Below are 10,789 nucleotides of genomic sequence, written 5' to 3'. Positions count from 1 at the left end.
AATAAAAAAGAAATTAAAAAAAAATCTAACCCTGACTAACCGTACTGTCATGCACTTGTCCTAATAAACTAACCTATACACTGTAACACGCAACACTTTGATGAACATTTTTACTCAGCTGATAGAGTTGTACCCTTCTTGCTGTCTTGTCGTACAGAACTTGTAAGTCGCTTTGGATAAAAGCGTCAGCTAAATGACAAAATGTAAATGTAAATGTAAATGGAAGGAGACAGCTCTGTACAGGATTATTTATTTGTAATACAACTGTAATTACAAATACTGGATTATGCAACAATACTAGTCATAGACTACTATCTTGTGATAATTTTGCAATTGATTGTGTCTTAATACATTCATGGTGAATTGTGAATCAGATCCCATAATTGGAATACTTCTAATTCTTCTAATTTTGTTTACACTATTATTTTATTTACACTATTGTACTAGTGATCTACTGATTTGATTTCTACTGACAATGCTACATCCCCTGTAATCTAAAATAATAATACAAAATGATTATAATAATTTGATCTCACACACACACACACACACACACACACACACACACACACACACACACACACACACACACACACACACACACACACACACACACAATAATAATAATAATAGGAATAATGAGAGCATTGTCCAAGGGAAGCGGCAGTTGTGATTGGAGGATCAAGAAAAGAGGGCAGGGTTTGAAATAGGTCAATTCTTATGACACTTTACATAAGTTCACAGTACTGGGTACAATAAATGTCACAGGTTCTTCTCACTGTTGATCACCTGCTCAGTCAGATCAAGGCTTTGACCTTTGCCCTCTTATTAACCTCTAGTGACTCTGCATCTCTCCGCTGAGTGCCAAGGGGCACAGCACATGCATTGGGAAGAAAGATGGCTGTTATTAAATGGGGCTAGAATGAACAGTGGACAGTGCCGGTTAGACACTTTAGTTTAAAGGAAGGAGGAGAAAAAAAGAAAAAAAATCACTTTAAGGAAATAACTTGTTGTGGTTCTTGTATAGTATAGTTAGTAATAGCAAGTATAGCATGGGGACATAGAGTAAAACTGCATATTGTATACTAGTGTACATAGGACCCAGTGCCTTTAATTTGTAGCTCAACATTGTATTGCATTTATCTCAGGACTTTCAACATGTCTATTTTATCATGTCTATTTTATGTCTTTTTATTATCTATTGAATTCTTGCACAATCGAAGCGGGCATGGCCACCCGCATTTCACTGTATGCCCTTGGCCTGGTATGTATGTGATAAATAAACCTCTTGATTTTTTTTTTTTTTTTTTTGATGAGTATTTCATTTTTAATCTGACAATGAAAAAAAAATGGTTATGATCAGGACTGAAGTTGAATAAAAGATTTATGGGAAAAAAAAAGTGACATGGGATGATGATGATGCATGGTAACGTTAGCTATGTTAGCTAGTAGCTAGCATGTTTATTTTTATCACTGACTAACCTGGTGGTGCAAGAAAACATTTGGTAAATGTTGCCACATTTAGCGGCATCTCCTGCAAGGGCCTTTCTTTTTATTTCTCTCTCCCTCTCTGCTCCACTCTTCCTCTTTTTTTCACTGTTGAAGTGTTGGAACATTTAATTTCCAGTCATTTCCATCTGACTGTTCTGTGAAATACAAACAGTCAGCAGTATGTATTTTTCTCTCCCTCCCTCTCTGCTCCACCCTTCCTCTTTTTTCCACTGTTGAAACATTTCATTTCCAGTCATTTTCATCTGACTGTTCTGTGAAATACAAGCAGTAAGCAGTATGTATTCTTCTCTCTTTCCCTCTATGCTCGACCCTTCCTCTTTTTTCACTGTCCATTTTATATAATGGTCATAATGCTTGAAATGTTTTGTCTTTCGCCATTCCATTCGCCATCTCCACTGTCAATCAGTTGTATGGCCTGGTCCCGCCTCCACCAATCACATGCGGCTCCCTTTGTGTGTGTGTGACAGACAGACAGAGCTCCCGATGGCCAGTCGGGGCCTTCGCCATACATGGATGCCAACATGAATCTGAAGGAAATCCTAACATGCAAGGTGTCTAAATAATGTGTTTCTTAATGGGGAATTTAAATATGAGTACATTTTTGGGATAAGATAACTCTAACCTACATAATTTTGTATTGCAAAATTTCCAAATGTACCCATCCCCTTTCGAAGATTTTAAAAGATATGGGAGTTCAGGAAGAAATCCTGGACAGTCTGTGTTACACCCTGTATGAATGTTGGCTTTTTCTGAGGATGCTCCCTTTCTCTCATTAACTTATAGGTTAACCCAAAGTCTTTAATTTGTTGAAGAAGACGATACTTTTTAAGAATCGTGCCTGATGACACACTCAGTGCTGCTTTTTTGGCGCCGTGGGCCAGGAGTTTGTTTGTTTGTCTTCAGATCTCTTCTGAGGATGTGGTGGAATAGCAGGGCCTTTGGGATTTTCTGATTCCTTACTTTGCTTCCTGATAGCATATTCTTTGTTTCCGTGCCTGGAGAGTCCAGCACATTATTGTTTTTCTCAGGTTGTTTCGTTGCTTTGTTACATTTGTAATCTTCTCTTTTAAAGTTTGTATTTCTCTTGAATGCCTTTTTCACGTTTTACTTTGTTTCTGTTCCTGTCTGAGAGACTCTCTGCGCTGTCTGGCATTGTTATCTAGAATATCCTGATTCAAACCTCTTGAATCTTGAAGGCATTGTCCAACTAACACCTCTCCCGAAGGCTAACCGGCACTGTCCGCTTCCATTCATTGTGCTGTGCTAGGCTAACGTGCAGCCAGATAGCTTTCTACTGAACGCACAGAGAGGAAACTGGTATCTATCTTCTTGTCTCTCTCTGGAGAAGACGATAAGCTCATTTCCCAAAATGTTGGCGTGTTCCTTTAAAGGGGAAGTAACTCCAATACAAGGCTTGCTTGACCCCAATGTTTACAAGTTCTGCCATTTTGTATTATTGACCGTGGAACATTCCTCCAACCACCTGCCTCAGTGAATTATATTGAAAGTAGATACTCTTGATTCTTACAAGGTGCGCCGACCTTGATGGGTTATTGTCAATAACCTGTGACTGATAAATAGCATCAACAGCCTCGTGTCTTGAAATAAATACAATAAAATCAATATAATTGCATAAAATAAATTCTACAACTCACACATATTATTGTTTTGACTTTGGACTGTCGTTGCTCTCTTCTAGCTTTTGAGAGACTTGTTCATATCCACAATTCAATACTGTGTGGTCCTTTGGAATAACGTGTATTTCCCCCTCTTATGCCCATCATTTGCACTGTCTGGATTGTCATGTTTTGTGGGTTTCACTCGATGGAACAGGTTTTCTTGTGTTGGTTGTAACTTGCAGATCAAACACGAAATGTGGTAGTTTCCATCTGCACTTCTGTACTATTTGAACTTGTTCCTGGTAAATCAACATACACAACAACTGCAGTTTCCGCAAATGAACCCACAGATTGTCTCAGCTGTTTCCCCTACAACCCTTTTGCCCCAGGAGATCTGAAATGCTACAAAAATATATGCAATACAAGACAATTGAAATATGAACTATCTCTAACCCCAATTGTATATCTGAGTGGAAATTGTATATTATTTTAAACCTTTATTTAAAGAAATCATCGAGGGCCGGCCCTCATTTACAACAATGTCATGGACATACAAAGTTATACTAAACAAGATCATACAAAATAGAAAATAAATCTGTTAAAACAATTACAAATTGAAGCAGAATGGGTTATGATCGTGGATTCAAATTGGATATGAATAAATATACTGAGAATAATAAATGCATTGCACCTGGGCCTGAGAACCACCATAGTGACCAGAGCCACTCAGAGCCTGATTAACTGAGTGATTTGATTCATGAATTCAAACATAAAGCACTTTTCAATTCAAATGTTTGTCATGGATGTAAAAGATTGATAGTACAATGGGACTGTTTGAACTGTGGATAATCAGTGTTAACCAGATGCATGTCATCAGACTAAGGCTTGTAAAGAAAGTAGTGCAGAATATTCATCATGCCACGTTGTGGGTCGACGGCATGAGACCTGATAACATCATGTTCTCACAGACAGTCAACCCCGTGATGGGAGTGTTTTTCATCATAAGAAGCTAAAATGTCATGAAGGTCTTTGATGTTCAGCATCAATAATGTTTTGGTCTTTTCTCCTTTTACTTTCTTTTAAACCCGGATTTATAAATTGATCTTGAAATTTGTATTATCATTTCCCCTTATTGATATAATGTATATCAATGACATGTAATAAATAAATAATGGGGGAGGGGGGGTAGTCCACCCAACAATTACATTATTATGGGGGGGGGGGGGGGGTGTATTTCGGTAGAAAATACTTCCTACATGAAACCGTTCACAGCAAGGTCTGTGGATTACTGTATCTTCAGTATCCGCGGTTCATGATTTCTTAATTTTTAATTTTTGTATCTCTCTTTCTCTGATTTTCTCTGTTTTTCTCCCCGTCCCAATTTAGTCGTTGTGCCAATTCCCCCCCCCCCCCTACCTGGTTGTTGTGCGCATGTTCTCCTACTGGTCGATACAAGGGAACCCTGAAGTAGCCGCACGCTTCCTCCGACACGTGCAGCGACAGCCAGTGGCTCTCTTCTCACCTGGCAGCGAGGACTCTCATTGGTGAAGTGTAACGCGTGGGAGGTCACGCTGCCTTCATCAAGTCCTGCCTCCGCTGAGCAAGCGCCCAGACCTGACCTGTAGGCGTCGCTGTCCACAACGCCAATTTCCCACCCACGGCTTCCCTCCCCCTAACCCAGCCAAACGAGTTAGTATAGCGATCAGCCCAAGCCAAGGCAATGCTGACTCTCCGGGAGTCGAGACCGCAGCCTCTTGCATTGGTGACAAGCGCAATCTCCGCTACGCCACCTGACCGCCGTGGTTTTATTTTTAGATTTTCTTTAATTTTTTTTTAGTTTTTCAAATGTATTTTTCTGGTGCCACAAACCGAGTGCCATTCAGCTCCATTGTATTGGGAGTGACGGCAGAAAATCCCCCCACCCAACCCCCTCCAATGTACAGTTTCTTCCCCTTCGGATCTATATATTTTTATGATCTCTTTTTCTTACACAGTACCGTATATTTGTATGTCTTGTATGTCATAAATGTCTTGATGAATTGAAAATGGAGGACCCTTATGTAAACAAGACAGAAGTATTTTTCTGGTCTTCATCCTCTTAGCAGTTGTTAGTATTGAGCTGTACTGTATTGTACCCATTCTGTAATCTGTTAATAAAGTTTTCCAATCAATCAATCAATCACTCAATCAATCAATCGATATTTGTGAACACAAACAACCGCTTCCCTAGGGCAGAAAACAACTACTACTTGGAAGTTGTGATGTTGTCGATATGTTCGATTATCGATTATCACAATTTCCAAGGCATATTGTTTTCTGCTCCTGGGAAGCAATCATTTGTGTTCACAAATATCGATCGGGTCGTTCACGACCATATGAAAAACATGAACAACTTTTAGCGATGTCACCAAAGAGCTCAATATTACCCATTAACAGGGCTCTTCATGTGGCGCTATGTGCCCAGTGTCACTTCTTGTAAACGGGGGGAAAGTTCCTGCTGATGTGCTGGTTTCTGACTTGTCCTGGTAAAACCTGCTGAGCATGCAAAGCTACGTCTTGCTTCACACTCATATAGACCAAGTTTATTCCCTGTTCCCCTAGCAACAGAATAGCAACGTCATTCTTCTGAAAAGGTCTCGTGTATAGTAGTTACACACTGTCATGCACAGTCACACGTGGGAGCTGCCGTGTATGCTCCATTGGAGTAGTTGGGGGGTAAGTGCCTTGCTCAAGGGCACCTCAGCAGTATTGTTTGAGGGAGAGAACAGTGTTACTTAACCCTCCAGTCAACCTTCAAAAAACTCCCACCTTTCTCCCTAGTGACGGAAACTGCGATCTCAGTAAAACATAATCTTTTTCATGTATTGTTTTTTTTTCTTTCATGAATATCATTATTAACTTCAGTCCTCACCATACATATGGAATATTTATAAATTTTCAGGATTTAAATTATTTTTTAAATTAGGGTTAGGGTTAGGGTAACCCTAACCATAACCCCCTAACCCTAAAGAAAATAATGGTTAAAATCCTCAAAAAGTGCTAAGTGGTGCAGTGGGCAAGGCGCTCGCCACTAATGCAGGAGATGCTGGGTTGCTCTAATGCAGGAGATGCCACTAATGCAGGAGATGCTGGGTTGCTCTAATGCAGGAGATGCTCTCGGCATTGCTACCAGCTTGGCTGGTCGTTCATACTAATACAATTGGCAGTATTAGGGGGTGGGAAGCTGATGGGGTGGGGATCGGACGTTGTGGACAGCGACTCCTACAGGTCGGTTGGTGCGCCTGCGCAGCAGAATCAGGAAGCAACGAGGGCGCAGACCCTCGCCGCTGAGAGATCGCGCTGTGCAGGTGAAAAGATGCGACAGCTGCCTCCTCGTGTACCGGAGGGGACACGTGATGCAAGGCTTGGTCCACATTGCAGGCGGCTTGTGGGAGGCATGGCCTAACAGCGTTCGAGACAGGGGAGGGGAGAATTGGACAATACGAAATTGGGATGGGAGAAAAATAGAAAAAATGGGAGAAAAAGTAGATAAAAAAAAAAAATCCTGAATGGTAGTCTGACGGACCGGATTAAACTAGAGAGAGCTACCAGACAGGGTTGTTGTCTTTCGCCGACGCTCTTCGATGTATTCATCGAACCACTGGCCCAACTAATTAGACAGACCAAAGACATCAAAGGGGTGGAGATAAGGGGGACGGAACATAAATTGGGATTATTCGCAGACGACGTGATAGTATATATGAGACAACCAGACACAAGCTTCCCGACACTGATGGATCTACTGACAGAATATGGATATTACTCAGGGTATAGACTTAATGTGACGAAGACACAGACATTAGCACTGAACTACACACCAACGATAGAGATCAAAGAAAAATACAAAATCAAATGGGACATGGACAGGATCAAGTACCTAGGGGTGAACATCACACGATGCAAACTATACACAGATAAATCAGAAAATCAAGAGATCTAGAAAGATGGACGGTGATGCCCCTAGATTTCAGTTCAAGGATCGAAATCATTAAGATGAACATATTACCAAGGTTACTATACCTATTTCAATCCCTACCTATATTAATACCACAAAAACTATTTAGGGAATGGGATAGACAGATATCAAGATTAATTTGGGGGGGGGGGGGGGGGAAAGGCCAAGGATCAGATATGTGACTCTACAATTACCAAAGGAGAAAGGAGGGATGGCAGTACCCAGTTTAGAAAGCTATTACTATGCAGCACAGCTTAGAACAGTAGCATGCTGGTGCAATGTGAACTATGAGGCCAAATGGAAAGATATAGAAACCAAAAGAGAGGGATTCAAAGTGCAGGCACTGATAGGAGATAGGGAGCTGTTCAGAAGACAGGAACAACTACTAGATCCAATGACCAGATTCACTATAAACATATAGAACACAATAGTAAAGAAATACAAGCTAGAAAAGAATCTAAGATACTGAGATGGATAGCACACGACAACAAATTCAGACCAGGGATAGAAGACCATGGGTTCAAGAGGTGGGAACGGGGGGGTATAACAGCAATGTGCACGATGACAGAAGGAGGGGAGATGCAGACTCTACAAAAATTGAAAGAAAGATACGGACTAGAGAATAGGTACCACTTTAGATATTTACAGATTAGGGACTACTATAACAAGGAAATAAAGCAAGATAGAGACAAAGAACAGAATGGGGTAATTAAGATAATGGTAAAGTCATACGAAGGATGGAAGGGGAGGGTGACATCAGCACTATATCAGGCAATAATGGATAGTAAGGGAAATACAACATTGTATGTAAAAGAAAAGTGGGAAAGAGAGTTGGAAATAGAGATAACAGAGGAGGAATGGTATGACACATGTAAGACACAACAAACAACCACAGGATCAAGGATATGGAGGGAGTTTGGGTGGAAAAATATAATTAGATACTTTATAACACCAGAAATACAGGGCAATTACACACCAGCAAAGAAAACATGTTGGAGGGAGTGTGGACAGGAAGGGGCGAACCATACACACATATTCTGGGGATGTCAGAAGATAAGGCACTACTGGGAAGAGATAGGAGGGATAATAAATGAAATAATAGGATACGAAATACCCCAGGGAGGCCAAGTGTTGTATTTGGGGAATCTGTCACAGGAAGGAATCCAAGGGGAAGACAAATATTTGATTAAGATATTGATAGTGGCAGCCAAGAAAGCTTTAACTAAACTGTGGTACAAGGTAGAAGTGCCGACAAAGGATCAATGGATAGAGTTGGTAGAGGGGATACAGGAAATGGAGAGAATCACACATCTGCTGAGGCTGCAAGAAGAAAAGTTTGAATGGAAATGGGGGAAATGGGAAGAATACAGGAGGGGAAGTAACGACATCACAGAGGTTTGAAAAGGATACAAGGAAACGAATAAAAATGTAAATAAATAATGCAAATGTAATGGACCGAAGGACCCATGTCACACTTTTTCTTTACTCATTTTTGTCTATTTGTTTTAATTTATGTACTGTGTATTGTCTATGAATGTTGTCTATGTATGTTGTTGAAAAAATGAAAAAAAAATTTAAGTTTAAAAAGAAAAATTAAATCCTGAAAATGAATAAAATGCACAAACCTCTTGGAGGCCTCATCCATCCTTTTATCATGTTACGTATGAATCACTCATTTTAAACTGTACAGACTGTGTATTAAAAAAATTTGTTTAAAATGGGAGTCAACCTGTTCATTTCTGCGACTAGGGTGGAAGGTGTATAAAACGCGCTTAATTAATAGTGAAATAAATAAATAAAAAACATGGATTATTGTAATGTGACTCAAAGATGTGATACTGAGCTACTTTCCTGGCATATACATAAAATATAGCCAACGTTATCCACAAACACAGGTGAAAAAAAGGCTATTTGACGAGAATTGCGACGGAGGAGGGTTAAAGGGATAGTTTGAATTTTTCACATTTGACACAATCGATGCATAGCTGTCGTTATCGCTATGTCATTAGCTAGTCCCGCATAGCCATACCTCTCTCCACACTAAGTTAGCGCTGGAGAAAGGCCTGGCTGAACCTATTATCATAACACCATTTCTTCAAACAAATCACAATCATCCTCGGTGGCACTAAATCTCACGGAGGAGATAAAACTGGGAACGAGGTTAGGATGCAGTGACGGTGGCCTTGCAAAATAGTATCACCGATAGCGGAAGGGGAGGACAATTCCGAGTGAAATAGTCGGCAAATGGCATGTTTATAGCCACAGTCTCAGTCCTGGGATCCAGACCAGTTGTTAGCTGACTCACCGGGTCCCACGGTGGAAGTTCTGTCTGTGTTCCGAGCGAGCTGGTCAGGTCCAGACAGCCAGGAAGCACACAGGGCCCAGTCATGTCAACACAAGTCATTTAGCTGACACTCCAAAGTGACTTACAAATTGTGAACAAGTCAGCAGGAACTAGGAAGGGTACAGCCAAGGGTCAGTGGCATCGTTTGTCAAACTTGAGTGGATAGTAGTAGCCTATAGACATATTAGTATGATAGGTATAAGTATAGTAGCATAGTAATAAGGTACATAATAGTAAAAAGACAGTAAGGTTATTTATTTATTTAATTTCAGATATTGTTTAAAATAGTGTGTTTTTAGTCGACAACGGAAAATTGGCCGGGTTTCAGCTGTCCTGACTGTGGTGGGAAGTTCGTTCCACCGCTGTGGAGCGAGGACCGGGAATAGCCTGCTTCCAATATAAACCCAAGTTTGCATCGGAAATACATGAGGGCTGTTGCTGATGCGGATACATTTTTTCTTAAATCAGACCTGTGTGCTGCCTGTCTGTAGCCACCCGGGTCGTTCAGAACGCGGCCAGGACTTTGACCAACGGGACTCTGTAACTCCGATAATGGCTATACTTAGATTACACTAGTGGCAAGTATTTCATACCACTTTATGTCAAATAAAATTCCAACTATAAACTTAAATCACTTCCCCTCTGCCAGACTGTGGATTTGAACCGGCAACATTCCAACATTAAGAAACCCTTCTTTAAAGGTAGAATCTGTCATGTCGTCGAACAGCGCCCTCTAGGCTACAGAGCCCCCGCTCGGTACTGCACTTTGTTTGATCTTCACACATCAGACCAAAACAAAACATATAAACAACGTGCAATACCAAGCAGGGCTCTTTTGCCTAGAGGTCGCTGTTTGACAGGATTACAGTCCACCTTTAATTTATGAGCGGAATTTTATATTATGAAAAAACATTGGCGGTCAGAGGGAGAAGACACGCTTCTGTCCATCTGTCCAGTCACTGGAGAGACGGCCGTAGTCTGGGAATCAACAACCATCCTTCCAATTCCTTTCAATGAGAAACAATGGCCGCTGTGTTCACCTAGACTCTAGAGGAAAGTAATATACCGGTACCTCTAGAATCTTAAATGGCGTCAAACGGTGCCCTCTAGGCAAAAGAGCCCCATCTTGGTATTGCGCTTTGTTTACATCTTTTGTTTTGGTCTGATGTGTGGTTTGGATTTGAATGGGTATCGAGGAGGAGCCGCTAACGCTGGCTACACCTCAGGCTCGGAGAGGTCTGGAGATAGCTATACAGCTACATAATATCATGTTATTGCTATATTTATATATAGTAACTAGTAAGTATACTGTGAATTCCT

The sequence above is a fragment of the Notolepis coatsorum genome (genome assembly GCF_963971535.1).
Source record: "Notolepis coatsorum genome assembly, chromosome: 3".
NCBI classification, from domain to species: Eukaryota; Metazoa; Chordata; class Actinopteri; order Aulopiformes; family Paralepididae; genus Notolepis; species Notolepis coatsorum.
The sequence above is the reverse complement of the archived record's forward strand: the minus strand, read 5'-3'. Positions refer to the sequence as shown.